This window comes from Etheostoma cragini, chromosome 4 (assembly GCF_013103735.1).
Source record: "Etheostoma cragini isolate CJK2018 chromosome 4, CSU_Ecrag_1.0, whole genome shotgun sequence".
Lineage (NCBI taxonomy): Eukaryota > Metazoa > Chordata > Actinopteri > Perciformes > Percidae > Etheostoma > Etheostoma cragini.
Window position 1 is genome coordinate 670,723 of NC_048410.1, and position 7,647 is coordinate 678,369.

The 7,647-nt window shown below is 44.5% G+C and overlaps 1 protein-coding gene across 1 annotated transcript in view; it reads left to right on the forward strand.

Annotated features, from left to right (window-relative positions):
- The window catches only part of LOC117943373 (dedicator of cytokinesis protein 3-like), a 168,834-nt gene that overhangs the window by 96,497 nt on the left and 64,690 nt on the right, over positions 1–7,647 (forward strand). The window lies entirely within an intron of this gene.

The following is a 7,647-nucleotide window of genomic DNA, read 5'->3' on the forward strand; positions in this document are numbered from 1 at the left end:
AGAACCAGATACTCACCCCCGACCCAGAACCAGATACTCACCCCCGACTCAGAACCAGATACTCACCCCCGACTCAGTGTCTAGACCTGTTTCAATGTGAGATCCCAGGAAAAAAGGCAGAGAAGAATTAATGTAAGACAGAGTGTTTTAGAAGTCCGTCTGCAGCTGTGAAACTAAATGCGTTGATGTTAGGAAAAGTGCAAAACAATAACCAACAATACTTAAAATACACTTATAGGTAATTGTTTTGTTTTGTTTGTTTTGTTTGGATCCCCATTAGCTTCAGCATCCACTAAAAGCTCTTCTTCCCGGGGTCCTACAGTCTTTTCTTTGACAATACTCATTCTGACATTTCATTACACACACAGACATACATACGTTTGAAATACAAATCATAAGTAAATCTCACAGTTAACACAATTAATACAAGAAATGAAACAAAAGACACTACTCCGAATAGATTCATCTATTTTAAGAAATTGTAATTTAGCTCTGTGTAAGAAGTTAAATGTGTATATGTGGAGTCGCAGGTTAATACCATCAAAATAGTCTTATGTTAATAGTTAATTAGGCTGATTCAACGCCGTTGTGAGGATTTAAACTTGTGTGGAGTTAGTCAGCGTCAATCTTGCCTATCTCTTTAAGAGAATAGTGTGTGTGTGTGTGTGTGTGTGTGTGTGTGTCTGTGTGTGTGTCTGTGTGTGTGTGTGTGTGTCTGTGTGTCTGTGTGTGGTAGAGCAAGTGAGAGAGTGATGATGATTAGCTTCGGAGCTAGTACGGTGGAGACGGAGAAGCAAAGTGTCTCCCCCGGTGTTTCCTGACCACGGTGGGAAACCTTGATTTAATGTTGTTCACGGCAAAGGAGAACCGGGAAAAGAGTCGGGGGGGGGGGGGGGGGGGGGGGGGGGGGGGGGGGGGGGGTGCAACGCTACCAAGCTACGGCCAAGCCGACCAATCACAGTTGTCGTGGTCTGCGTCCCGCGACATGTGGTCACATTTCCGGGAAAGTGCACGTCAGACAGGCCCTAAAAATAGGATCTGTGTGTTACCTTGTTGTCAGTTTTATTAGTTTTTATTAGTATTTAGTGAGCTGAGTTGTTAAAAATACACACTTAGTACCTCGACTACCAAAGGTCTTGGACTAGGGAGAATAAATGTGTGTGTCTGAGCAGTGATTTACACACAGTTACACACAGTTACACACAGTTACACACACACACACACACACACACACACACACTGTAGGTGGTGCCAAGGTAGCTGGATTTTTTTTAAATTGCATGCTTCATGTGGTATTTCTCAAATATGGGGTCATATATGGGGTTGAATATTGGGTGGCGGTGAGTTAGGGTTGGGAACCGGAGGGTCGCTGGTTCAAGTCCCCGTGAGGACCAAAGTACGGAGTGTGGATCGGTAGCTGGAGAGATGCTGGTTCACCTCCTGGGCACTGCAAGATGCTCTTGAGCAAGGCACCGTAGCCCCCCCCACCCCAACCCAGAGTGCTCAGGGTGCTGGTCCAGCACTGGCAGCCCCCCCACTCTGACATCTCTCCACTAGTGCATGAATACGTCCTGAGCATGTGTGTATTTCAGGCCGGTGTGTAAAGTGTAATTTCCCTAATGGGGATCAATAAACAGTATAAATTATTATTATTTCAGCAAATATGACAAAAAGTTAGTCTCTTACCTGCATCTTTAAAGCCTGCGAGTCTTTAATGTCACGTTTATGCGTGCTTAGATCTTTTTTAATCTAGTTGTACACATTCACAATCAAAACCCTCATCTTCACACCTATTAAAACCTGATTAGAGAAAGAATAAGAGGAAGAATTGTGCGACGATCATGTCTCAACGAGCTGAAGTTCAGGGTTTCGACTGAAATACATAAAAATCCAACAGTTTCAAGAGCAGATACAAGAGCAGTTAAGACGGGGAGGCCGAACAGGATTTCAGAGTCTCTGTGTGGGGGGTCCCCGGGGATCTGCCTCAGCTCTTTTGTTTCCAGGAACCCAGCAGCCGAGCTGACAGCTGTGAAAATGAAGCGCGACGTTTTGCTAATGCATCTGAGGTGTTGTGAGCGTCCCCTCTGATTCGGGAGATGCCAGACTGGCTCACTTCCTATTACAGGGCGTAGAACCTGGGACTTCCTCAAGGTACTCAGCTGCACATTTCAGATCATCTGATTATATTCGCAGTCCAACTTGTCAGCGTGAGTTATGATGAAGTCGACCTGTCTCCACAGAGCTGCCGGGAGAAGAGATGAGAAAAACAAAACACTCTGCCTTGTTTGCAGTTCTTTTAACCAATCACAATCGTCTTGGACCGCGTTGAGCTGCGGACGCAGCGATGGTGACGCCGCTAAATACTCCACATACTGTACTTGGCATGCCCTCATACTCTGCTCCTGACTGGCTAGTAGTCCTTACCTAGGTACTGTCAGGACCCTCATGCTCTGCTCCTGACTGGCTAGTAGTCCTTACCTTAAATAACCTGAAAATGAAACCATGTAAATGTGTTCTGTTACAACCTCTAAATACAACTATGAACCTGAAAATGAGCACTTTGAATTTATTTTCAGGAACATGTTGTCATTTTTATCAAAGTGAAACTGCAACATTTTGAAAGATTCAGTGAGTTTAATAATCCAACATTTTAATCTCATTAGTTAATAACCAGGCACGTCCAAATGAAACTTCAAAATGTGCCATTTGCTTCTGCTCATCTGTCCGGCGTTGTAAACGGAGCAGGAGGTCCCTGATGGACAAGAGGTCCTCGCAAATGTCCCGTTAGATATCCGAGCTGTCAGGCTGAATAAAATCCTATTACGTATTAACACCGGGCTTTGACAACCTCTGAGAATCCACCGGCGTGGTTTAACGCTGTGGTAGGACAGTGTGTTGATGCAAGGGGAGACGTCATGGTGCACATTTGTAGTTTGCGGGCTGTCAGAGTGATTAAGACGTTGATATTACGTCCCTCTAGCTCTGGAAAAAGCAAAAGGCCAACGCGGCGATAAAGAGTAAAGTACATGTTTGATTTAGTCGAGCGCTGCCGGAAGCTGTCTTGTAAAAACGAACATGAGGAGTTGTTTCCTTTCTCTTGTTGCTCAGATTTCCACTTTGCTGTGCTGTGCAGCACACACAGCTAACGTTGACACTCTGTGTTCCTTCCACTGTGTTTCATCGTGTTCAGAGAGTCTCGATTTGAGCTCTAAAGGAAACACAGTTTCCACATAACAGCATCATTATCTGGGACTCGCTCGGCCGCTTTTTATAGCGCTGAAGTGGTAAAGATGTGTTAAACGGTGTTGGTGCGCGTGTGTGTGTGCGTGTGTGTGTGTGTGTGTTTATGTGTTTGTGTATTCGTTCCCCCAGGATATGAAGGTGTGATTACTCACTCCAGCTGGGGAAAGAGGCAGAGGAGGCAGTTTGGGAGGGAGGGAGGTGGTGAGGGAGAATAAATCTGCAAATAGTCGACACAAAAGGGATTTCAACTCTGCAAAACACACCTAAGAGCTCCGTTGGACCTCCGAGATTGTGTATTTTCTCTCAGAGATAGACACATTGGGCCGTCTCATTTCAAAGCACCGTACAGTATATCTCCATCCTGGGTTATTTTGGGTGCCAGCTTATAAGGTGGAGAGGAGACTCTGTTCCCCCTCCGGTTTTACCAGCCGGTTCACGTGTGCCGAGACTGGTTGATTGACTCAGAAGAGGGTCGGAGGACATCCACCCACCGACTGGGACGGCCAGATGTCCCCAAATAAATCCACAGTCCGGGTTTTAAGACAGGCGGACCGGCTGTTTGAGTGAAACTAGTACAGATGGCACACCGCTGCGATGCTTCCGCTCCCCGTCGCCCCAAAGCCGGCCCCATTGCTTTTATTTTTTAATACATGGAGATGTACAAGTTTCAGATCATGGCTGGAGTGGTGGCCTGAAGGTTAAAGAAGCATGCTTGTGACCGGGAGGAAGCTGGTTTAAAACCTCGATCAGCAGGATAAAATCTTGGCTGTCCCTTCCTCCTCCTCATCACCACTGAGGTGCCCTTGAGCAAGGCCGTTGACCTTGAGCTGCTCAGTGGCAGCAGATCAGATGGATTAGACTACAGGAGGTCAATAGTTAGCAAGAAAGCAAGTTAGCGCGCACACACACACACACACACATACACACACACACACACACACACACTGGAGCACACTTTCCCCTATAGCCTGATCTATTAATAGCGCTCTAATGTACCCTACAGGCCTCCAGCAGCAGCCAGCGGAGTTAAATGTCCATTTAGGTCTTGGCAGGATGCTAGAAAGGCAGAAATTCCTTTGTAGAGGCAGGTGCTCTAAACACACACACACACACACGCACACACACACACACACACACAAACACACACACACACACACTCACATACACACACACAAACACTGTCCTCTGAGGTTGTTAGTGTGTAAGGTCTATTTTAACAACTACACTCACACAGTCTTACACAGACAGTACACGTAATGCCAATGTAACCCTAACCCCATGCATACAGTACATGCATCACCTGGTGATACATTCCCTGGCTCGTTGTGTGTCTCTTTCAGTTTCTGTGTGTGTGTGTGTGTGTGTGTGTGTGTGTGTGTGTGTGTGTGTGTGTGTGTGTGTGTGTGTGTGTGTGTGTGTGTGTGTGTGTGTGCTGGTATCTCTGATGTAGAGGAGATGCATCTGAATCATTATGTAACTGTGGCTTGCAGTGGAGGCCGAGCTGTTTTTAGGAAACCAAGCTGGGAGAAAGGATAACACCGAGCTCGGCGAACACAGTTGAAGAATCTCTGATATCGATCGGTGACTCGCTGATCCCCCAGTGCATGCTGGGACAGATTTGAGCCCACACCTGGGATAAGTGAGAGATTAGATGAAAGACCAGATAGTTTGACTGCAGCAGTCAAGACTTGTCAGTCTTTAAACATCTCTCTGAGGGTGTGGATGTAATAAGCCCCTCCATGACGGCTTCCTCCTGCGTTGGCCTACGCCCTTCTGCCCCCCCCTGGAAGGTTGCCAGGTTGGCGTGACAAATCACCCCATCAAGTTAAAAAAAAAAAAACGTACTGTACCTTCTCCATGTCTTGTAAAAAGCCAACAATACTTTGTGTTACATCAGTAAAAAGTCAATTCCTTTTGAGTCATCTGGGTCAAGTCTTACGTCAAAGTCAAGTCAAGGCATTTATCAATGTCAATGTTAGCTTTATTTTTATAGCACATTTAAAAACAACAGTTGACCAAAGTGCTGAACAGGGTCGATGTCAAATACATTACTCCAGACAAAGTGAAACACAGGGAGACAAACAACAACCCTTTAAAACATCAGAAACCAGGTTAGCGAGGGTTGAAAAACACAGCAAACAGGTGCGTCTTAAGGAGCGATTTAAACGTTTGTAAGGTCTGTGCAGCTCTAATATGCATGGGGAGGTTGCTCCACAGGGTGGGGGGCGCCACTGCAAAGGCTCTATCGTCAGTGTAAGTCAAGCGAGTCACAAGTCCTCAAATCCAGTCCCCTGACTCCAGTCCCCCATGCTGTGGACTTTCCAGCTAATGTAAGGTGAGACAGCGGTGCCCAGGTGTGGTCCAGGACAGTGTACTGTACAACGTAACCTCGTTACCTGTCCAGGTGGAGGATTTGTTCGACTTTGTGCCTCCGTAGATAACGGGAGACGCAACAGCTGCATGATAAGACTGCTGCCCCCCCCACCCAGGGCTGTAGAGGAAGTAAAACCATACCACGTTTGGTCTGTGTATTTTTGGAAACCTGCAATATCCAGTCCTTCAAGAAAAATGCGGAGTTTTTGGGTGATCGTTCCGGGCAAAAGTCCTTGATTCTTGATTCTTGCGGCATGTTTTATTTAAAAATCCAGTCAAATATGCGGGATATTTATATAATTTTATGCAATAAAATTGCGTAAACTTGCAAAAAATGTGGGTCAGATGAAAAAGAGATTATCTTAGAGTTTATCTTGTCGCGTTATTACGTCACTTCATGACATTCCCATGGCAACAGGGGAAAATTGCTGCTCTTTTGTGAAGTAAAGGCAACATTTTTCAACTTTCTGCTGAGATATTTGTGACTTTTTCTTGCAACGAGAATGCAGTATTTATGAAATCATGCAAGGCCCGCCTTATTTTAGATTAGATTAGATTAGATTAAATGTAACTTTATTGTCATTACACAGGTACAAGGCAACAAAATGCAGTTTGGGTCTAACTTTTTGGGCTGAAATCTGCAAGTTATGTGACGAAATTGCGGCGTATTCCAAAGAAATTCGGCTCCTGGGGCATATGCTGACTTTGTCTGATTATGCCTTGAATTATGCGATCGCATAATCGCGTTTTTCTGGAGGGACTGAATGTCTTTGTCTTACCTTAAGGGCACTATTTTAACGTTATGTAAGTTTTATAGTTTCTGAATTTATAACACAGCGTTGAGGCAATGAGTCCACAGGAAGTCCTTTCTACTTCCTGTTGGGAACCGTGCTGAGAGATTTGCATGTTTTTAGCACCCGGCGCGGAGAGCAAGGTTAGAAACACCACAACTTTTAGCCAAAGAGTGGCATATCTTGTATTTCTAAGATGTATTTTTGAGTGGTTGCTTAGCAACAGCCAAAGTAACACACATCAGATCTCCTCAGCATCTGTTTAGCATTTGTTTTTAAGGAGATGCCCAGTGGACACTATGCTCTTTGATTTACACTCTGAGACGCCTTGTTAAAATTCTGCATGAGCACGTCATCATTAAAGATGCAGAAACATCGTTCAGATGCAAAATATATAATATATAATATATAATATATAATATATATATATAATATCTTGCAGGACAAACAAAAGTGGAAATATGTTGAAAGCTTACTGATACTCCAAACTGAACTGAATGAAGCCAGACTCCTGTTGATGCATGTGTCCTTTCTTCTATATTTTTATATTATCTGGTCTATGGGGACTAAGTTCTAATAAGAAGTTATTTTAATATAGAACAAAGCCATAATGTGCTTCACAAGAGTAAAATTCTTAAAAAAGACATCCAGTAGCAACACAACCAACACATATACACACAGATGTCACACATACATAAGAATACAAATAAAAACCACTTACAGGAACGCAATGACCATGATATGATATGGTAAGTGGTAGACTGGGCACAATAGTGAAAACAGTGCAAAAGTGAGCAGTGAAGGGATTGAACATTGCAGTAGATCGTACAGCATTAGCAAGGTCACCGGCAACAAGGTCAAGGTTGAATTAATTTGAATTTTAGCCTCTTTGGGCGCCGCTCTCCCTAGAGGAAAACAGTGGAACGGCGAGCATGTATAGGCGGCTTTAGCGCTACATAGGTGAGAAAAGTCATAGGCATTGGATCCATGAGTTAGCAGCACACAGTAGTGGATGCACATCCACCAACTTGGATAGAGTTTTAACCACGATGACTCTATAGACGACCAATCAGAAGTAAGCAAAGAGAAACAGTCCTCCAGCTTTTGAATGGACGTGGACTCTAGCTCTGAGATTTGACTTGGACTCTAACTCAGAGACTTTTGACTTGACTTGGACTCTAACTCAGAGACTTGTGACTTGACTTGGACTCTAACTCAGAGACTTGTGACTTGACTTGGA